This window comes from Canis lupus, chromosome X (assembly GCF_011100685.1).
Source record: "Canis lupus familiaris isolate Mischka breed German Shepherd chromosome X, alternate assembly UU_Cfam_GSD_1.0, whole genome shotgun sequence".
Lineage (NCBI taxonomy): Eukaryota > Metazoa > Chordata > Mammalia > Carnivora > Canidae > Canis > Canis lupus.
Genome location: NC_049260.1, coordinates 90155059 through 90179293, shown reverse-complemented (window position 1 = coordinate 90179293; position 24235 = coordinate 90155059).

Below are 24235 nucleotides of genomic sequence, written 5' to 3'. Positions count from 1 at the left end.
AGTAATCATCAAGATACATTGTTAAATAAAAAGTAGCAAGGTAGGGAAAAGGCTGCATATTATTTTATTATTTACCTAAAATGTATTTGCTTTATTAAAAATGGAAGGATAATGTATAAAATAACAAAATAATGGTTACCAATAGGAGAAGGGAGGGAATGGGGAGAAATGAATGGTGATAGATGGTAGGCTTCCTGTTTAATAGATATACTTAATAGAATGTACCTTGTTTTTGAATATACCTTATTTGTAGCTTTGACTCCTAAAGTATGTAAATATTTTATGTGATTATTAAACAAAATCCCATTTATGAAAGCAATCTCTAAAAAGAGAAAGCAATTGATACAAATCAACCTCACCATGTATGCAATTGATGACCTAACCACAAAAAGAGTAACAATTCCAAATGACTTTAAATCATACTAATTCAGTGGCATTGAGTTACTGGGATAGGTCCTACAGATACAAATGACTACAAAAAATGTATTTACAGTTTTTCCCCCAGTAATCATATCATTATTAATAGCTTTACATTGTTATTCTGAGGTTGAAGCAAATGAGTAATTTTATTGGAGTCATTGAAAAGTATGATTTTCAATGTGGTTAAAAAAGATACATAAGTGAAATTAATAAGGTTTAAGTAAGCAATAGAAAGTATCACTCTAAACTTGTAATATACTTTGCCCTAAAAATAATAATAAACAACACACGTTCTCTAGCTCTAAATGCTAAAAGGCACTAGAAACAATGACCATCCCAGTACTGGTAAACATCCCGAGTGCCTAAATCATTGTTTTAAATACAACTTCCTACTTAAAAGGAACCACAAAGAACTCTGGAGAATTGGCTGATTTCAGCATTGGTGTACAAAACGTACAAAATGAACCTGGAACATGTTTCAATATCATAGATCAAGAAAACCATCAAAAACTTCTGCAGTCTTGTCAAAAGGACTCAAGAATAAGTTTGGATTCACTCCGAATTGCTTAAGATGGGTTCATGTGAGGTATCAATAATGATACAAGCTACATTAAATTTAAATACTTAAAATATATTGATATCCATAACTTAATAATGATACTAAAAGAATTCTGACTCAGTTTTAGAAGATGCCAAGAAAGAAATCCATTATTCTGAAAACTGGTAAATGAGGAGAAATAATCATTTCTCTTGCTTTTACTATATGACCTGTATGCCTTATGATAACTAAATAATAGAGAGTTTAAGGGGAGTTTGTCTTTGGGAAAGTATCTTAGCTAATAAATGAAGAAAGTATGACTGAATGAGAATATCACCATTTGGAAATCCCTATTGAATTATCTCTACCATCCATGATGCTGTCTTGCAAAAAAAAATTAATTTAATTTAGTAAAAATTTGAATATGTATCTGATCAAGACTGTACATCTAATGTTCAATTTATAGAAAATATGAGGGATGGAGAAATATATTCCTGATGCCATGGGGATACAGACAGCAAAACCAAACTGTGGAAACTTCCACAGACAAAAAAAAAAAATTTCCTTAAAAAAAATTATAGAGAAAAACTAGTTATCTGAGAATCTAGAGATTATATTTGGATTTCTATTTAAACAAACTATGAAAAGGTAACTTTTGAGGAATTGGTATTTGAGGATATTAAAGAATTATTCTCATTTATTTGTAGAAATGATTTTTAAAGGGCTCTTAACTTTTAGAAAAATATCCCCAAATAGTTTCAAATTAAATAATAGTATACCTGAAATTTGCCTTAAAATAATGCTAACTCTGTGACTGGCATATAGATGACACAAGGTCAGTCATGAATTGATAATTGTTGAAGTTAAATGAGATATATGAGAGTCTGAAAATTTCAATAAAACATTCACAAAATTTCATTCTGAAGCTTATAAATACATAAATAAAATTTGACTCAATATTTTATTGTCAAAACTTCCATTGTAATCATTTTAGTGTCTCCTGCCTGAAACTTATTAGAAAGAGGTAGATGGATCTATTCTACCTACCACAAAGTCTTTCAGACAAAAAAAAAAGTTTATTTTTCTTCCTCAGTCCACACTTAGGGAAAAGGTGGGAAGAAAATCCTTTGATGTCCTGTCTTTCCTAAATTCTATCAGGATAACCTATGTCAGCCAGTTTAAGAAGGGTTATAATGAAGCCCACAGGAACTATCCTACAGATAGACTAGCTCTAAGGGAAAACAGAAGTAAATTAAGTGATCTGATATATAAAACCCAGTAAAAAAGAGATGGGTAAAATTGGGCTTGATATAGGCTGGTGTAACTAGCCAAGGGGATAGACCTGCGGGTTTACCATAGCATAGTGCAACATCCTAAGTTCTAACAATGCTCAGAATTAGATAGGTAATATCATCTTAGTTCCATTTTTATCCAATAGGAGAAGAATGACAGCTAATATAAAGGGGGAAGGGCATCAGGACCTAGCCTCAAACAAAATGGTGCTATCAAGAGAGTCTAGGACCCTCTAGGGAATCTAGAACCCTCTCAATTAGTCTAGGAGCTCCAGAAGAGGCTTGGTGTACAAATTTGGGAATCAAGACAGAAGTCATGTGATACAGATTTGGACAAAGATAATATTATGGGGGAAGGTCTGTAGCTCAGGCACCCAGGAATATCATAGTTGTTCATAGCAGTATTATACGTCTGGATAATGAATAAGATCATGAAAGCACCTGGCTGACTGGTCATGTTTGGTTTAAAAAATGGGTGGGTCTAAGCTTACAAGCCAAAAGCTTTCAGTGCCTCTGGCTCAGCAGGAATGGAAGAGGCAGGGCATAATGTACTGTGCTTATTTTCATGCTGTTAGCCCTGCCTATAATTAGTGTTTTCCTGTTGAGGTGCCACTCATCTTTGAAGAATCAGGTCAAATATCATTTCTTCTAGGAAATGTCCTGATTGAGATGGAAAAGATGGCTCCTCCTTTAAACCCCAGAGTGTTCTGTCTGTAATTCTTGTATGACATTCATCTTACTTGGTCTTTTTCCTTACCCTTGTCTGCTCATCTTGACCCTGTGAGATTACAAACTCCTCAAGGGCAGCGCTCATGTCCCCCACCTTTTTATGTCCCTTACCACAAAATGAATACTTTAAAAGTATGTGTTTGATCAAAAGTTTAACTGTCTTCCATGTTGAAAGGCTGATTCACAACTGCAGGTTTAAAATGATGCTGGCTAGTAGTTCCCATTTCACACTTGTCCATTTTCCAATACAACCTTTAAATACAGGAGAAAAAAAGACAAGAAAAAAGTAACAACTGCAGAAGAAAAAGAAATGACTGACAAGCAAGGAATTGCCAGAACCTGCAACAGTTTTTCTCTAATTATAGGACATAGAGAATGAAATTGGCAATCACAATTGGAAGTTGGCATATGCTGTGCAAATAGAAATGAAGAACACCTGTTGTACTATAGTGCTGGAGAGAGGTGTCAGCCTCCCACACTGTCTGGACCCAGGGTCCTTATCCTTCAGAAAAACAGTTAGCCCAACTAATACAATACAGGTATCTTTTTTTAAGGTGACCAAGGTGCTATTATACTCTTGTATCAGTGTTTACCTTTGTAATTCATTCAGAGCCTGTAACTGAAGAAAACAGTGTGGCAAAGTGTGAAGTGAAATAAGAAGTGGCAGTAATATACTGCATTCTGCACAGAATAGAACCAGGTTCATTAGCTTTGTTTGATTTTGAAAAGATGTTCCCTCTTGGTACATCCAGCCTCATACACACATATGTAGGAGAATGAAGTATATGCTGGATCACATCCCCCACTAAACCAGATGCCCTTGTGTGGAACATAACCTGTACAACCGTACTTGGTAGCTGCAAAGAATCCCAGCAAGTCAAATGCTATAGCTGGAGGAAGCGATAGAAATGTAACTGGCACTGGTGGACTCTGGTACTTAGAGTTTTTCATATTCTTCTTTAGTTCCATGTCAGAAATGGGGATGGCGACAAAACTAAAACATGAATGTGATTGATCCCAGATGAAAATCAGCTTAGATAAGTGGTTCTCAATTCAGGGGCAACTTTGGGGCCCAAGAGGACATTGGTCAATGACTGAAGACATCTTTGGTGGTTACACTAAGGGAGGACATCCATCTTTGATGGTCACACTGGCATCTTATGGGTAGAGGCCAGGGATACTGCTAAAATCCTGTAATATACAGGATAGCTCCCCTCGAAAACCTAACAAAATACGGAGCCCAAAGTGTCAATAGTACCGAAGTTGAGAAACCCTGGATTAGATGAATGCCTGCTAGTGCCGTAAACAGGGCTAGGAAATAGAAATATCAGTCTAACTGGAGAATAAGATTCTATGTATGTATAAGTTGGAGAAGATCAGGGGAAAAGGGTTGCCTACATGTATCTCCAATATTGGGATAGACAACAGCCCTCCTTGTTCTAAGAGAAAGAAAGAGGATAGGGACATCTGGGTGGCTCAGCGGTTGAGTGCCTGCCTTCAGCCCAGGGCATGATCCTGGAGTCCCGGGATCAAGTCCCATGTCGGGCTCCCTGTATGGAGTCTGCCTTTCTCTCTGCCTCTCTTTCTGCCTGTGTCTCTGCCTCTCTGTGTGTGTCTCTCGTGAATAAATAAATAAAATATTTAAAAAGAAAAAAAGAAAGATTAATATGGGGCCTAGGAAAGGATATTGCAGAACAAAGAAAAAGTGAGGTTTTTGAAGATTTAGGAAAGGAGCAGATTCTGAAAATTATTTGTTCTAGAAAAAAGAAAAAAAATTAAACTTCTTAGCATTCTATATAGAGTTCAACAAGACATGGTCTTTGTGAAATAAGAACAGAGAAGAATGAGTAAGGATAAGAGAATGCTACGCAAAGACATCTAGATGAGCTAAAAAAAGGAGCTGTGTAGGAAAAGGATTCTGAAGAAACTAAACTAGTGAACCATGAATGAAATACACTCTACCAGTACAAAACAGAACTGAAAGTAAGGGGGTAAAAATCAATGAAATGGAGGGCAAATTAATAAACAATACCAGCTAGGAAGAGACAGACAAAAACAATGAGAAAAATAAAAAAAGATTCTATCACAGATAAGTGGCATTACTAAGCAAAAGACTAGAATAAATTCAACAGATATAATAACAAAAGCTATTATAATTGGAAACTTCTTTGAGCTGAATATCAGAGTACAAGATTCTCAGCAAAAATACATTTTTGGGGAAAAAAAGACCTATAGCTATACACATTTCAGAAATATTTGATTTAAATTAATTAATTTTAAAAAGCCTACAATATTTGAAGCATGCATGGGTAGAGGCAAGGTTTTCTACCTAGAAATAAAAATCAAACATTTCAGACTTCACAAGTTTTACTTGATGTACTCAGAAAACATTGTTTATAATTGTATGATATATACAGAATTCTATGGAAGAAACATTCTGTCCCAAGAATTTTATACCTAAATGAGTTATAATTTATTCTTATCAAATATGAAAGAGCCTGAAAAATACACCAACCAAAAGCCCTTCTATATATATATATAGACTGCCTGTTCCAGCCCACCCAGCACTGAGGCTAAATGAGTAAGTTAAGCAAAAGCTATTCCTACCTTAAGAGGACTGCCATTGCTAACTGAATTGAATGAAATACAGAGCTCCCAAAAGAAATTGGGAAATTTCTTTCAAATTATAAAATTTGAATGCAAATAACAAAAAGTTGTATTATAAGAGATCTATGATGAGAAAAACATAATTGCATACCACAAAACTAGATCTCAAACCCTAATGGGGGTTGGGGAGTTGAGCAATTAATAAATGATTGAGTACATGAATAAATAAATATATAAGTAAACAAAAGAAGTTATTGTCAATACTATTAATACTATGAAGGAAGTAAAGAGGATGATATGATGGAGAATAACTAGGTGATCTACGTCCAGAGAACAACTTCCTTAGGATGTTTCATTGAAGCTGAGACCTGAAGGAAGAGATTATGACCAGTTGGGGAATGAGAGGGGCAGAGTGTACTATGGGTAAGGGTCACCTAAAGGACAGATGTCTTGTAGAGAGAAGTATGGCACACTGGAAGAACCCACCTACAGCCTTACTAGCTTCTTTCAGAGTGAGCCAGGGAAAGTTTGGTGTGTCAGGATGTTAGCCAGATTGGCAGGAACAACCACATTGTGGAGGTTCTTATTGGCTATAGCAATAGTTTATGGGTTTATTTCAAAAACAAGAAGTTTTAAATTGAGAAGGAATACAATCTGATTTACTTTTCAAAAGGAAAGGATAACTGTTCTGTGGAAATATACTGATGTTCTTTTAAATGACACAAAGACAAATATTTTGCAATTTACATACATTGTTTCAAAGCACAGAAAAGTACAAAGAGCTTCCCAGATCATTTTTTCAAGAAAACATAACCTTTATACTGAAATCTGACAAAAATAGCTCAAAGAATAGCAATCAAGAGATAAATCTCACTCATAACATAGATGAGTCCTAATTAAAATAATGATAAAACAAATTTATTGGTATATTAAAAACAAAATGTACCATGACAATCCCAGGGAAATGTAGATCGCAAAAATTTCTCAACATTTGGAAATCTATTAATATAATCCATCAAGTTAAAAAGCCAAGGGAGAAAAACCAGATAAATATCAACAAAGATGGATAAAATTAAAGTCCTACTACTGATTTTGAAATTTCTTTTTTTTTTAATTTTTATTTATTTACTTATGATAGTCACAGAGAGAGAGAGAGGCAGAGACACAGGCAGAGGGAGAAGCAGGCTCCATGCACCGGGAGCCCGACGTGGGATTCGATCCTGGGTCTCCAGGATCGCGCCCTGGGCCAAAGGCAGGCGCTAAACTGCTGCGCCACCCAGGGATCCCTGATTTTGAAATTTCTAAATAAGCTAGGTATATAAGCATATTTCCTTAAGATGATATAATTTATCTTTTGTAAACATCCCCATAAAGGATTATCCCAATGTTTTCAATATTTTTCCCCAAGTAGCCGAAAAATGTAGCAACATCATTAAGAACCACATTGGGATGCCTGGGTGGCTCAGTGGTTGAATGTCTGCCTTCAGCTCAGGTTGTGATCCTGGGGTCCTAGGATTGAATCCTACATCAAGCTCCTTGCAGGGAGCCTGCTTCTCCCTCTTCCTATGTCTCTGCCTCTGTCTCTGTCTCTCATGAATAAATAAATAAAATCTTTAAAAAATAATAAAATAAAATAAGAACCACATTTACAGAGGATTTGCCATATGTAAAACAGTGGTGTTAGTTGTTCGAGGTGGCTTATCCCTTTTGATTTTTTTAAATGATTTTCATGGCAATCTTTTTTTTTTAAGATTTATTTATTTATTTATCATAGACAGAGAGAGAGAGAGGCAGAGACACAGGAGGAGGGAGAAGCAGGCTCCATGCTGGGAGCCCGATGTGGGACTCGATCCCGGGACTCCAGGATCGCGCCCTGGGCCAAAGGCAGGCGCCAAACCGCTGAGCCACCCAGGGATCCCCTTTCATGGCAATCTTAACCATAAGTACTATTTTATCTCTATTTTACAATTAAAGAAATTGAGATCATAAAAAGAAATGGCATACAGAAAAAAGGATGCAATACTATCTTTCCTTGTGAATGATAGGACTGTATGCCTAGAAATACAAGAAAATAAATTTCAAGTGTAATAGAGTTCAACTAAATTGCCCAGATTTTTTTAGTCAGAAATTTTTTAAAAGTATGTAATTGCATAGATAACAGCAGACAATTACATTGAAAATTACAGTTTCCATATCCAATATTGTGAATTTGTTCATTCTCCCCAAATTAATGTATATCAATTCCAGTCAAATACTAAATTCATTTATGGGAATTGCCAAATGGAGACCAATATTCCTAATGATGAATAAATAAAAGGGCTTAATGGAAAATTTGGAGAATGAATAGTAAAGAAAGACTTGTTCTATAAGGTAAAAACACACATCCCAAATCTAAGAAATTAAAATTGTGACACTATTGTAAGTAGAATATCTGATAAATAGAACAGAATAGAATGCCTTAACACTTTAATAGAAAATAATATAAAGTAAATATGTTATTTCAAATAAGAATAAAATGGATTATTTGATAAATTTCCTAATACAAGTGATTATTTGGAAAACAGTATTATGTTAGAACCCAAACCATTGGGGCGCATGGGTGGCTCAGTCAGTTAAGCATCTGCCTTCAGCTCAGGTCATGATCCCAGGCCCTGGGGATGGAGCCCCACATCAAGCCTCACATCTGGCTCCCTGTTCAATGGGCAGCCTGCTTCTCCCTCTCCACCACTTGTGCTCTCTTGTAAGCACATGCTCGCTCACTCTCTCTCAAATAAATAAATACAATCTTTAAAAAAAAAAACCAATATCATTTCACAACACCAAACTGTACAATATGTAAACTACAAAATAAAATATAAAACAACAAATATGTAAGAAAACCAGAAGGAAGCAAATGATTATTTCTCAAAACTTGATTTTTATAATTGAAAACTATTATGATTTTGGAAATAAAAGTACTAAAAACTAAGTTAGGGAAATAAATATTAAGTCTCTAAGTCTCAAAATCCTCATATGCAAAATGATAGAATAAGAAAGAGAAATAGTTTGTCTTCAATACCCTTGAGTCTACAGATGACGGATCATAAAATATCCACTGGGAAAACAGTGAGTTCTGATCTTTGAATGGGGGCTGCCTCCTTTTTCAGGATATGCTTCTATTTGCCATACCAAAAAAAGGCAGGATCTAGCAGGTTCCCATAGGGATTTACTGGTAGAAAAAGTGGGTCACAATGCCCTTTCAGGACGGCTAAAGTGCAGTTCAGTCATAAACATTTTGTAAAGATTCATTTTTCTACTTGATTTATATAGGTGATCCCAGCTAAGTCCATATTTCCGTGCTGCTGAGGAAAATGAAATTTGTTAGATGTGTCTGTCACTTGTAATTACACTAAATACAATTTGACTAATCTTTTCTCTTGGAAATATAATGTCTTTAGGAAAAGGTTTCTAATTATGTTGACCCTGCACATCCTTTGTAAAATAATAATAATAATAATAATAATAATAATAATAATAATAGTAATTAGTACTTTGATGGAAAGAATTGCTCTCACAAGAGAAAAACAAATCCAGAAATATAAACCTCTTACTATGGCCTCTAAACAATTTATATACCATTGTTTTAATGAAGAAGAAAAAATTAAATACTTCACTTATATGGAGTTCAGATTTTGTGTTATCAAGAATTTTTTGAACAAATGTCTACTAAATGAGTGGATATATGTAGAGGCCGAGAAAAATTAAGGCCATTCCACCTAAAGTTTAGCATTAGCACAAGTACAGCCGTCTTAGGCCCCTGGGAATAAGAGCTGAACTTTACAGGAAAAACTGCAGAATGTCCTCGGCAGGGAATCCCATATCAGAAAGACAACAGAGCCCACACCTGTGGTAGAAAGTCCCATATTAGAATGAGAACAGAGCTCAATGCCCTTGAAAGCCCCAGATCAGAATGTAAATAGAACTTGAGAAATTCCTCCACCCCTTCTGAAAATCCCCTAGACCAGCCTATAAAAAACCCAGCCGTAAGCCACTTCAGGGTCCAAGTCCTTGCTCCGCTGTGTCGGGTATACTTGGACCCAGGCTCGAGCTTGCAAATAAACCCTTGTGAGCTTGCATTGGTGTCGGCTCCTTGGTGGTTTCTCGGATTCACAATCTTGGGCACAACATGTACTACTCAAACTTTGGTTGTCTGGCATTCCACCTTACAAGACTATGAGCAGCGCATTGAAAGGGTGAGGGAAGGACACATTGAGAAAACTGTTGGAGACTAATTGCAATAAAAGAAATAGTAAATAGCAAAATTGTTAAAACATGCACACACACAAACACACACGCACACAGCCTAGAGACATCTGCTACAGGGACAGACAGCCCTACAAGTTTAATGGCCCCCGAGGTTGTTGAAACATTGTAAGTCTGAGCAGTAATTATAGCTTTTTTTCACTTCATCCTCATAACAATCATAGGAGATTGGCACCATTATCCCAACATTATAGATGAGAAAACAAAAAGATCAAGCAATTGTCAAAGGTCACACAGACCATAAGCAACAAAACTTGGATTGAGTTCCAGATGTCTCTGACTCTAAAAGCCCCTGGGGCTTATCCATTCTGCTGTGTGGTCTTCCCCAACAAGGTTCATGCACTGTGTGCTGGAGAGTCTGAATCTCCAGTTTTTCATAGCATTTGTCAATCGCTCACTCACTGAGCAATTAATGGGATTATCACTAACTACTCTAGGGATCATCCTGAAGGAGCTTGTACTATAGTGAGGGAGAACATAAGTCAAATAATTACCAGCAATGCAATAACATAGCTCTAGCATTTCTCTTGGTTGGTGGAGGGGATGATTCTCATTAAGAACTTGCGATTATTTGCAATGGAATCTAATTTCAATGCATATTTTATTTCACTTTTATTCATAGTTATCAAAAAAATGCTGCCTCCCAAAAGCCCAACATTTCTACCAGACCTTAATGAATGATGGAAAATGGGGAGGGAATTCTAAACATAGAGAAGAGAATGCACAAATACATCAAAGTAACAGACAATAACAATGAATTCAGCAACTGGAGTCTTCTGGATAGCTACCAGTAGTTCTCAAACTTAAGACACCTGGAGCACCTTCCAGGAAAAAAAAATCAGATTTCTGGTCCCCATTCTAATGATTCTGCTTCAGAATCTTTGGGATGGGGTGGAGTGGGGGGGAGTGGCAAGAATCTGAATTCCAAGCAAGCCGCACCCTCTCACCCAACTGAATCTGAAAAATTATAAGGGGAAGAAACCATGGTCTAGGGTTTTCTAAAGTCAGGAAGCAATGAAAGACCAGACTCTGGAAGTCTAATAGTCTTATTCATCTTTGATGTCATGCCTGAGGCTGAGGCGTCCCCTTGGGCTCCAGCTCTAGCAACTCTGTGTGGTTACTTACTACTCTAAGGACTGCAGGTCACAGACCACTGAGTCATTTTGCCTGTGGGCTGCAGGCATACATACAAACCAGTGGATTTTTTCCTTTGCTCAGGCTCTAGAATAGTATTCAGAATGAAGCTACCAGTGGATTTTTTCCTTTGCTCAGGCTCTAGAATAGTATTCAGAATGAAGCTAAGGTAGCTGTCTAGTGGGGTTCTGTGTACCAAGGGAATGAGCACACCAACAGCTCTTCCTGGATGTTAATCCTTTGGCTTAAGCTATCCTTAACCCCCCCCTCACATACACTCACACAAGCTCCCCATCCCCATTATGCCCCTTCCTCACTTGGCAGACGTCAGGTCAGCAAGATTTTTCAGGTACTACAATTAGTCCATAAACCAAACAGGAACTAAGTATCTTTCAGGAATGATCTGCTGATATTTGGCCCCAGAGGGATGAAATAGGGCCAATGTTTGGCTTTTCTTGAAGTATTAAGCTATGGGCCTATATTTAAAACACCAATTTTAAACTTTCCCTCTGAGAAATTTCAAACAAGAAGGTGCAGTATAGAAAAACAATTACTACAGAACAACAAAATTTAGAGCCAATGGAGTACTCGGCCAGTATTTATTAAGCAATTGACCTATTCTTGGAGCTGTGCAAAATGTTATAGGAAAGGGAGATATTACTCCTGTTCCCAGGCAACTTAGATTCTAAATATGAGAGAGAAAATAAAGCACATGAAAGTGTGTCTTTAGGTTATGCACCCAATTCCAATTTGGACAGGGTTGGGGAGATTCCCCCACACCACCAAGCAATGCTCCAGAGACACCAGTTAGTGCCCTATGATTCACCTCAACTCTGACGCTGTCTCCTGGAGATAGCATTAGATCCCACAGATTAGGGGCTCAGTCTGATAAGACTGATTCCCCACCCACCCCACACACACTTCAGATGCCAAGCTGCAAGCCCAGCTTCTTTGTAACCTGTGCTCCTGACTGACCGACTATAGATCAGAGGTTCCTATAACCCCCTCTTTGGGTTCCATTAATTTGCCAGAGTTCCATTACTTTGCTCACAGAATGATAGAAATATTTTGCTTACCAGATTACTTGCTTATGATAATAGGATATAACTCAAGAACAGCCAGATGAAAGAAATGCATGGAAAGACATATGGGGAAGGGGGCAGAGCATCCATTCTCTCTGAGAGCTCCATTCTTCCCAAATCTCCATGTGTTCACCAACCTGGAAGCTCTCTGAAACTGGGCTTTTATGAAGACTTCATTATCAAGGATTGATTGATTAAATCATTGGCTATTGGTAATGGATCCAAGCTCCAGCTCCTCTCCCTTCCCCCCAGGTCTTCGGAGGGTTGGGGCGGGTACTGAAAGTTACAATCCTCTAAATGCAAGATTGGCTTTCACAGCTACCAGGCCCCATACTTAGAAGCTTTACAAAAGTCTCCTCATTAACATTACAAAAATGCTTTTATCTTTCTCACTGTTTAGGAAATTCCAAGGGTTTTAGAAGCTCCATACTAAAATTGAAGACAAAGACTATATATATATATTTTTTTTTCCTCTTTCAAGATTTTGCTTGACGGGATGAGCACTGGGTGTTATTCTGTATGTTGGCAAATTGAACACCAATAAAGAATAAATTTATTATTAAAAAAAAAGATTTTGCTTAAATGCAAGTCCGTTAACATATAGAGTAGTATTGGTTAGTTTCAGGAGTAGAATTTAGTGATTTTCACTTGCATATCACACCCAGTGCTCATTACAACTAGTGCCCTCCTTAATGGCCATCCCCTGTCCCCCATCCAAATACATATTTCTTATTATGAATCACAAGATCAACACACACTAGCTATACCACATAACTACAGCAATATCATTCACATGTACCACATATACACAAGACAGACACCACGCATTACCAACACCACATACACACCAAACATAGCACTGAAACACATGCACTGCACACAACAGACTTCGTGCATACACAACACATACATATATGCACATAGCACACATATAGGTAAACAGACAACAAACACACAACTCATATAAAACATATACACACTCAATGCATACTGTGCCCACATAACACCAACATGCCATTTACACAAACACACCACAAACCACCACCACCAACAAAAATCACACGATCACAGTATGTCATATTGAACTGTAATGGTCAGTTTTCTCAGTGTCAGGACACTTCCTTCACTCTGATTAACTTTGTATGTATGAATGTGTGCATCACTATGTGACTATGTAGGTGAGGGGCTTTGGCTCTCTGCATATGGAGAGGCCAACTAGGTGGTAAGGAAAGATATCAGGAAGTCAGTGACAAATAGTTTCCCCTCAAGGGCATTATGTACATTAGGGATGTGAAGACAGGATAAAATACTTAGGAAACTATTCAAATCACAAACAACAACAAAAAATGAATCCATTTATAAGCAGCAACAGCTATACACAGCTATATACAATAAAAATTAAACCTCAATTAACTAAACAAATTACTTAATATTCAGGTGTTCCCCACATTTTACATTTAAGGAAAAGGTAATGACAAAAGAAGCAGATACAGAAAAGTTAAGCAATAGCATTTGTTAGGTATGCCCAAGAGACAAGAGACTTACTTCTTTCATTTGATTAATAGTACTAATGGGGCACCTGGCTGGCTTGCTCAGTCAGTGGAGCATGTGACTCTTGATCTCGGGATTATAAATTTGAGCCCCACATTGGGTATAGAGATTACTTAAAAATAAAATCTTTAAAAAAACAAAGCCCTGCATAAGTTATTGAGAACAATAAAATAATTTGCAGATCACTATACTGTAGGCCAAGTTCTGTTCATATATATTATCTCATTTAATCCTTATACCACCCAGTGAAATAGATACTTTCACGACTCAGACTCATATGTTACAAATGAGGAAACTAGGTTCTGGTAAACTTAAATCAGTGAAAAGACCCTCAGTCATCAAAAAAAATTCATTTTACTCAGTGTATTATTTTTGCTAAGATGAAAAGTTACCCTAGACATGCTAGAAAGATTTTAAATAAGAATTGAAACAAATCAAGCAGTGAATAATACACGGAAGTGTTGAATCACTATGTTGTACACCTGAAACTAGTATAACACTGTATTTTAACTACACTGGAATTAAAAATAAAAATAAAATAAAGTAGTAAAAATGTTTTTTTTTAAAAAAACCCAAAACAGCAACATTTATTCAGGTATAGGAAGAGCAAAAATGTTTTTGTATCTCTGAGAAATCAAATTAAAAAGAAACAAATCACAACCTCTTACAATTTTAAAGAGAATTTTAGAGTTAATTTCAAATTTTGAACTCCAAACACTCATAAATGTTATATACCAACCAAGCATTAAGGATAATCAAGGTATTATATAATATAATATATAATCTTTGGGGAGTATTTCATCCTATGGAATGATCAGGAAAAGTTTGGAGTATGTCTGACAGTGGGGATGAGATAAAAATCCAGGGGTAGGTGATGACAATTAGAAAGTCAAATAGGGGGCTAAGAAAACCATAGTTAAAAGTTGATAGGTTTGTTTGGTTAGGACAAATAGGAATTAGTGGATAAGAGAGTCTAAAGTCAGTGTAATTAAGACTGCTTAAATATGTCTGGCTAAGTGTTATCAACAAGGCCACAATTACTCTTTATTCTGGTATAAAAAAGTGCACAGATTTTTTAATTTTGAGCTCTTCTATGAAGCTTTGTGCAACCTGTTCACTTTATAGTGGTAAGAACATGGGGTTTGGAACTCAAAATACTTCTGTAGACAGTATAGGTCTGACACCATTCAAGTGGTCTTGGTCAAGTCATTGTACTTTTACAGGTTTCTGCAGAACAGAATGGTTAGAGTCTGGATTCTAGAATAAGACCTGGTATGAATCCTAGCTCTTGTACTTACAAACTGTCTGGTTTGGGGCAAGTTAAATAACTTCTCTGTGCCTCTGTTTCCCCATCCATTAACTTCACAGGGTTGCTACCAGGAATAAATAACATAATTTATGTATTCAACACGATACTGAGAGCCCAATAAACAGCAGTGATTATCATGTAGGAAACATAGATCTGACACTCTTCAATTGGTCTTGGCCACTTAGTCTGAGACTGAATGGAAATTGGTGATTATTAGGCAAAAGTTGCAGGCTTGGCTGGTAAATTCAAGCAACATACCTACTTTTATTGTACTACAAATCCCTCCCACAAAAGGCAAGATTCACACCACAATGCATAAAATGCCTCATGTCAACCTCAGTAAACAGTGTATTTTTACCAGGCCTTCTTGCTGATTTTTTTTCCTGGAATAGTTGAGATTTGCTAACAAGGAACACCTCTTTCAGCCTAAAAAAATTGATCTGGCACTCTCCCTTCAAAAGTGTGATACCTGGTGGTTCAATCGGTTAAGCATCTGCCTTCAGCTCAGGTTATGATCCCAGAGTCCTGGGATCGAGTCCTGCATCAGGCTCCCTCTCCCTCTGCCTGCTGCTCTCCCTGCTTCTACTCTCTCTGTCAAATAAATAAATTAAATCTTTTTTTTTTAAAGTGTGGTACCAGTTAAAAGCAAAGAAGATATGGGGGAAAATTTTAAAAAAGCAAAGAAGAAGTAAGTTTGACTTCAGCTGCACTCAATAACTGGAGAGAGGCTACCAACCAACCAATTGCTGTTAGGTTAGCCTGGCAAACTAGCACAGTGAAAAAGGTGTATGTTTGGGGCCCACAGAGACCTGAGTTGGAGTGTTGGCTATTGGCTTGAATAATATCTCTGAATCTCAGATTCCTCATCTGTAAAATATGGGTAATAATATCTGTCATTCAGGAATTTTGGTGAAGAATAGAGATCTCTAAAACATCTACTAGGACAAATAGTAGATGCTCTCTGAAGGAATTCTTTCCTATTACAAACTGTATTTAACTTCTCCAAGTCAACGGAGGTGGTAGGTAGTTTGTTTTCTTTTTTTATTTAAATTTTGTTAGTTAACATACAGTGCAATATTCTCTGAAGGAGAATTCAGTGATTCATCCATTCATTGTGATGGGGGGAGGGGGGCTGGGGCGGCTGCATCCCTTTGGCTTAAAGCCAAATGGTGCTCATGGACTGATCTTTCTCTGGTGTTATTCAGAACTAATTTCCATGAGACAGTGACAGAAGCCACACTCTTTGGTAAGACTGACTTGTCTCAGGGTGGGAGGTGGGAGGGCAGGGTAAAGAAAGATTGGACAGAGGATTTAGGATGGCTCCTTCTGAGAACTTGGAAGGTCCCCTTCCCCCAACACGAACTAAGCTATAATGTAGAGCCTTCATAAAAATGGGATTGGATGAGGACAGAACTAGTGATGGGAATGTGCTTAGCTTTGATTCGGATTGATTAGGTTTAATAGAGTTAAGTGGCACAACCCTGTAAAAGTGATACTACAACTTGTATTTATCTCTAATGGGCCTCTGACTGGACTTTGAATTGAATTTGTTGAATTTGTTCTGATGCTTGACCCTCCTGTCCCTTTGTCCATTGGAGCCCTATTTCTAAAGGTCATATACCATCTATTTGGTGTCCCAGTTCACAATTAAGAGTAGGCTATGAGGGGAGATTGTCAATAGTTTGTGTGGCAAGAAAAGCCACAGTCATTTTGTCTTTGCACTTTGGTTGCTAAAAATCTTCCTATGGAATATAGCCACATCTAGATAAATATGAACTTTGCCTTTTATTAAAATTATTTCCAATGTCTATAAAAATGCTTTTTTCTATGGAATGTTTTTGACCGCTAGTGACCTTTATCTGTAAAACACATATTTGGAATAATATTTGGAAAAAAGTAAATAGTTTTTTCAAAAGGAAAAAACAAACAAAAAACAAAAACAAACACCCAGTGCTCATCACAAGGGCCCTCCTTAATTCCTATCACCTATCTAGTCCATCCTCCCTTGCCTCCTTCCATCAATCATCAGTTTGTTCTCTATTGTTAAGTGTCATTTATGGCTTGTTTTATTTTTTAAAAAATATTTTATTTATTTGAGAGAGCACAAGCAGAGGGAGGGGGGGAAGGAGGCTGCCCACTGAGCATGGAACTCGATGTGGGGCTCAATTCCAGGACCCTGAGATCATGACTTGAGCCAAAGACAGACACTTAACCCACTGAGCCACCCAGGCACCCCGAGGCTTGTTCTACTTTTAATCATACTTTTTAATGTGCCCTTAATGAGAACTGTCTCAACAGAGGATAGCCAGCCAACATTCAACCATCTTAGTTTAAGACAGTATGAGCAAGACAGAGATGAGCAAAATAGATGAAGGGGATTAAGAGCTTCAAACTTCCAGCTATAAAATAAATAAGCCACAGGAATGTAATGTGCAGCATAGGAAATATAGTCAATAATATTGTAATAACTTGTATTGTGACAGATGGTAACCAGACCTATTGTGATGATCATTCTGTGATGTATAAACAATCAAATCACTATGTTGTATATCTGAAACTAATATAATATTGTATGCCAATTATAATTCAGTAAAAAATAAAAAAGAATAGAAAAAGTAATTTTAAAAAAGAGTGCAATGTGTAATCACTTAATCATTTAAAATAAAATAAGTATACATAATAGAATCACTGATAATTCTTAAATTTGTTTTAGCCAATACTTTTAGCTTCTTCACTAAGTTCTTGATTTTTGCAACAAGGAAGCAAAAAAAATTGCCATCAGTTTCTATCATTTTTATTTTTTCCCCTACAATATGAGAGTGGTGATACTAAACAAAATTATTGGAGGGTAATAGGAAAAATAAAGGAAATGGATGTTTATTGAGTTCCAACTGTGTACCAGGCACTGTGCTAGGCACTTACATACATTATCTCTTTTTAGCAGTACATTATCCCTAAAGCATAGGAATTCTTTTCATCCTCATTTTACAGATGGGGATCTGAGCTTAAAAATCTTGTCCAAGTCACACAGCTCATAAGTGGCTAAAAAGGAAATTAAAATGAATGCATTGCTCTTTTCATTATAAGAGCCTGGACTGGGATCGCTGACCACTCTTAGATCTGCAATAATCAGCCTCAGGTGACTGTGAAACAGCAGTGTCAATTTCACTTCTAGAACAAGGTGCATTGTATATTCAGCCATAGTGTTAGCAAGCCTAAGGCCAAAAGATATGGGCCCATTTCCTTTCCTGATTCCTGTTAACTTTCTTAAGTTAGTTGGAGCTGTACTGCCCCTTGTTCCCTTCAGCCTATTTGTCCTGAGGATTTGCTAATTCAATTACTTTATTCTTCCAATATTGATCTTCACACCGTACTCTAAGCCTTTGCTGGTCCTGTTCCCTGAAGCACAATGATTTCCCATCAAGTTTTAATTCTGCAGAGCACTCGACTAGATCAACATCACCTTCTCCTTGGTATTCATCTGCCCAGATTTCCTTATTAGACTTTAAAATTAGGTTTCTCTGCTGCCTGAAGCAGGGCCTTCTACTTCTCTGAAATGGTGGAATGATTTCAGCACTTTTTTTAAGCTGGGTATGGAGCTGCAGCTCAGTTTTCAAAGAAAGGGCCTATATGACCCAGGTTTGATGCAGTTCAGTGGTTTCAAATGCAGACCTACCAAACAGAAAAAGTCCTACTATATTGATGACTGATTCAAGAATCTTCAACTTTTTGTAGAGTATTATGAAATATTTTATTTTTAAAAATTCTTAGGAGAGCATAAGGTAGATGAAGGGTGATGAGATTGACAAGAGTGGGGGAGTGAATGAGAATGATTTGAAATCAGGTCAGAAGCATTGGATTATAGTACTTCAAGAAATGACACTTGAGAAATTAAATGTCGTTTTTCTGTTGAAGGCCTATCTTGTCTTTTCTGACAACCTACATAATGACAAATGTAAGATCCATCTTTTAGATCCAGATAGATCTCATATGATTGGAAAAACATGCCGGTGGAATCAGCCAATATATTTGACAGGAGGCATTACGGTGTAGGTGATTGAGCACTGGACTAGGACTAGAAAGATTCAGCCCCACTGGGAGAGCAGTGTTAGTCAAGCAGTGAGAAGAGAAAGCTGTGGTTAAATAAGGAGGGGCTGGGGATCCCTGGGTGGCTCAGTGGTTTAGCGCCTGACTTCGGTCCAGGGTGTGGTCCAGGGTGTGGTCCTGGAGTCTCCGGATCTAGTCCCACATCGGGCTCCCTGCATGAAGCCTGCCTCTCCTTCTGCCTGTGTCTCTGCCTCTCTCTCTGTGTCTCTCATGAATAAATAAAATAAAAAATAAGGAGGGGCTGGTGGGAATAGACTGCATTCTGATAGCCAGAGTTTTGTGATTAAAAGTAATGGCAGATAGGAGGGAAGAGGGAGAGTTGTTCTACTATAGGGGGAAATTGAGCTTCATTTTTTTAGTTGACATCATACTTTTTAGCATAATACCTAACAATTTAGTTCTTACCTTATGCCAAGCATCCTGCTAAGCACTTGATGTAAATTATCTCACTTAATCCTTTGAAACAATCCTGTTTGTTTATAGATAGGAACATTAAGCTCAGAAAGGCTAGATGATTTATTCAAACTCACACAGCACTTAAGTAGTGGAATTGAGTTGGAATTGGGGTTCAAATCTAAGTATTCTGTCTCCAGAGACTGTGCTGGTAAACATTATGTTATATTGGCTTTCAAATGTAAACAGAAGGAAAGAAACTAGAAAAGAAGAGCCTAGGGATCCCTGGGTGGCACAGTGGTTTAGCGCCTGCCTTTGGCCCAGGGCGCGATCCTGGAGACCCGGGATCGAATCCCACGTCAGGCTCCCGGTGCATGGAGCCTGCTTCTCCCTCTGCCTGTGTCTCTGCCTCTCTCTCTCTCTCTCTCTGTGACTATCATAAAATAAATAAAAATTAAAAAAAAAAAATTTAAAAAAAAAAAAAAAAAAAAAAAAAAAAAAGAAAAGAAGAGCCTAGAATTGCTTGGAGAAGGTTATATTTGATGGAGTCTGGTCCCAAAAAAAGAGTGAATAGAAAGATGGGAGAATTGGCTTGGAAATGAAAGGAAAATATCTTTCTCTCTTCTAGAACAAGGACAGAAGCCTAGCATAAAAGGAAGAGACAGAAATTTTGAAATGGAAAAAGTAGATCTTGAGGGAGCATACAATGTATAAGTCAAGAAGGATGCCATAATCTAAAAAGTCTGGAACAGGGGCGCTTGGGTAGCTTGGTGGTTGAGCATCTGCCTTTGGCTTGGGTTGTGATCCTGGGGTCCTGGGATTGAGTTCTGCATTGGGCTCCTTGCAGGGAGTCTGCTTTTCCCTCTGCCTATGTCTCTGCCTCTCTCTCGGTGTCTCTCATGAATAAATACATGAAATCTTTAAAAAAAATAAAAATAAAAAGTCTGGAACACTAATTGGTCATTGGGATAGGGACTCTATAATAATACAAGGATTTTTAAATATAATATAAGGCCCTCTAACACTAGAGAAAGTGGCTTTTCAATGAACCCCATGGACACTGATGATTTTCTCAATGATGATTTCTCAATCAATAATTTTTTAAAAGATTTGTATTTATTTATTCATGAGAGACATCGAGAGAGAGAGGCAGAGACATAGACAGAGGGAGAAGCAGACTCCTCACAGGGAGCCCGATGCAGGACTTGATCCCTTGGACCCAGGATCACGCCCTGAGCCGAAGGCATATGCTCAACCGCTGAACCACCCAGGGATCCTCTCAATCAATAATTTTCTATAGCAATCTCCCTATAACCCATGGTACAGTCTGTGAAAAACACAGACTTTAGCCAGGACAGGATACAAAAGGATTATAATAATGTCAAAAGGATGGGAGATTCCAGGAAGGGAACATGGCGTCCAGAGCTCAAGCTACTGCCTCTGTTCACCCTTGATGGCTACACTGTGCAGGACTCATCAGAACTTCAAGACTAGCCAGACAATGTTAGTTCTTTGGTAAGTCCCTGAGAAATTGGGATGCTAGGCACGTACATCAACTTTTTCCCTCCACAGGAGGGAACAGAGCCAGGATTTTTCATCTGCTCACACCAGGCTGAGCAGGAACAAGGATCAATGGCAGCTACTAGCTTAAGATACCACCTCCATTCTTCCCTGGGCAGCTGGTCTATGCTGGATTCAAGAGTTCCAAAACCATAAGACAGAAGCTAATCCTCTTGGAGCCCCTTCAGAATAATCAGGCCACTAGATGAGGTTGGGAGCTAAGGCATCTCTTCCCACTATAATGATGTTGCACTGAGAGCAGGGTCTCCAGGTAAGGGCATTCTGAATGTCCCAACCAGCTTCGGTGAGTCTGGTTTCCTGTTCTGCTGGGGTGCTTGCATCCATTGGTTTCTGATTCCTCATGAATGGAATGTGCCTATAAATTATTGCTGCAACAATGTGTTTGTTGAGAAAAGAAGGGCTTAGGGCTTCCAACCCATCTTGCTGATGTCACCTCCCTGCCAATTCTTTTTTGTTTGTTTGCTTGCTTTTCTTGGTATTCTTTGTTTTGACAGAACGTATCTTTCAGTAATTTCCACAAAAAGGTATATGAAAGTTAAATTTTTTGACTTGACATATCTAAAGATGTTCATCTTGCTTTCTTGCTTGATTTTTTTGACTGAATATGGAATTTTAAATGAAGAGTAATTTTCTTTCAGAATTTTAAAGGAATGGTCTTATAGCTGTCAGTGTTGCTGTTGAGAAGTCAGATGTCATTTTGATTCTTGATCCTTTGTAAGTAACCTACTTTTTCATACCTGGGAGCTCTTACCACTGTCTCTTTGTCCCTATTGTTCTGAAATTTCACTATGATGTGTCTTTTGTGGATATTTTTCCACATTTTGTTTTCAGTGAGCCCATTCAATCTGGAAACTCATGCCCTTTAGTTCTGGGAAATGAAAATCATTTTGAATCACATCTTTGAATTAATTTCTCTCCCTTTCACAGTTTTCTCTCATTACAGAATTCATATCATTCAAATATTTCACTAAATAAAGAGATCCTCCAGTTCTCTTATATTTTCTGTCTTTATATATTTTTAACTAGTTTGCTTTTGTGTATAAGTTCCTCAGCTTTGTCTTTTACTCATTCATGAATTGTTTTGTTTCTGCTAACATGCAGAGTAGGGTTTTTTAAAGATTTCATTTATTTATTTGAGATAAAGAGCAAGAAGGAGTGAGTGAGAGAGCACAAACTGACGGGTAGAGGGGAGAGAGAGGGAGAAGCAGACTCCCCACTGAGCAGGGAGCCCAATGTGAGGCTCCATCCTAGGACCCTGAGATCATGACCTGAGCTGAAGGCAATCATTTAACTGACAGAGCCACCTAGGTACCCCAAGGGCTAGTTTTATAATCTTGATATAAAAATTGTACAAAGAAGTAGTCCCAATAGTTTATTTTGGCTTTTATTTCCCTTTCATCAGGAGACATATCTAGAAAAAATGTTGCTATGTCTGATGTCAGAGACATTACTGCCTGTGCTTTCTTCTAGGATTTTTATGCTTTCAGGTCTCACATTTGGGTCTTTAAACCATTTTAAGTTTATTTTTGTTTGTGGTGAAAGAAAGTGGTCCAGTTTCAGTCTTTTGCATGTATCTGACCAGTTTTCTCAATAGCATTTATTGAAGAGACTGTTTTTCTTCCCTCCATTGGCTATTCTTTATTGCTTTGCTGAAGATTAATGGGCCAAATAATTGTGGGGTTTTTTTTTCTGGGTTTTCCATCCTGTTCTATTGATCTATGAGTTTATCTTTGTGCCAATACCATGCTGTTTCGATTACTAAAGCTTTGCCATATAACTTGAGGCCTAGAATTGTGATAACTCCAGTTTTTTTTGTTTTGTTTTTCAAGATTGCTTTGGCTATTCAAGGTCTTTTGTGGTTCCATATAAATTTGAGAATTATTTGTTCTAGTTCTGTGAAAATGCTGTTGGTATTTCAATCGAGACTGCATTCAATTGGTAGTATAGATATTTTAACAATATTTGTTGTTGCAATCCATAAGCATGGAATGTATTTCCATTTCTTTGTGTCATCTTCAATTACTTTCAACAGTGCTTTATAGTTTTCAGAGTACAGGTCTTCTACCTCCTTGGTCAAGTTTATTCCTGAAATTTTTGTTATTTTTGATGCAGTTGTAAGTGGGATTGTTATCTTAATTTCATGAAAAGAAATTCTTAAGATACATTATTAGGTATAATAGTAAATTCAGAAAGTTTTGGAGGTATAATATCTCTATATAAGAATAAACAACAACGACGCCTGGGTGGCTCAGTGGTTGAGCATCTGCCTTCAGCTCAGGGTGTGATCCTGGGATCCAGGATCTAGTCCCGGATCGGGCTCCCTGCATGGAGCCTGCTTCTCCCTCTGCCTATGTCTCTGCCTCTCTCTCTGTGTCTCTCATGAATAAATAAATAAAATCTTTTTAAAAAAAGAATAAATAGCAGTCAAAATGAATTAGAAAGTATAAATGAAAAAATCCTATTCAGAATATCATCTAAATAATTTAATAATTTACCTTGTCACCTTGGACTAAAATAAGAAAAGCAATAAACAGCTTTTAAGAAGACAATTATGAAATGGGATGCCTGGGTAGCTCAGTCAGATAAGTGTCCAACTCTTGATTTGGCTCAGGTCATGATCTCAGAGTCATGAGATCAAGCCCCGCATCAGGCTCCATGATGAATGTGGAGTCTGCTCAAGATTATCTCTCTTTCCCTTTGCGCCTTCCCCCTCTTTCTATAAATAAATAAATAAATAAATAAATAAATAAATAAATAAATAAATAAAATGAGAGAATTATGAAATGGCACTAAAGGAGATCTGACAGAGAAACACAGTGATCATGAATGGGAAGAATAAATTCCATAAAATGTAAGATGGTTCCTAAATTAAGCAATCCAGTGTACTTTTAATTCCAAAAGTATTTTAGTACAAAGTGATTAGAAAACTTACATGGCAGAATAAACATAAAGAAAAACAAAGATAATTCTCCAGGAAAAAAAGAGCAAGTAAGGACTATTTGCCCACTAAACTTATTATTGGGCTATAGTTTTAGTCATTCCACTTCTGGTTATATAGTGGACTAAAAGCTAACCTATTACAAAATAACAAAATCATTCTTTTTAAAAAAATTTTTTTTAAAGATCTTATTTATTTATTCATGAGAGACACAGAGAGAGGCAGAGACACAGGCAGAGGGAGCAGCAGGCT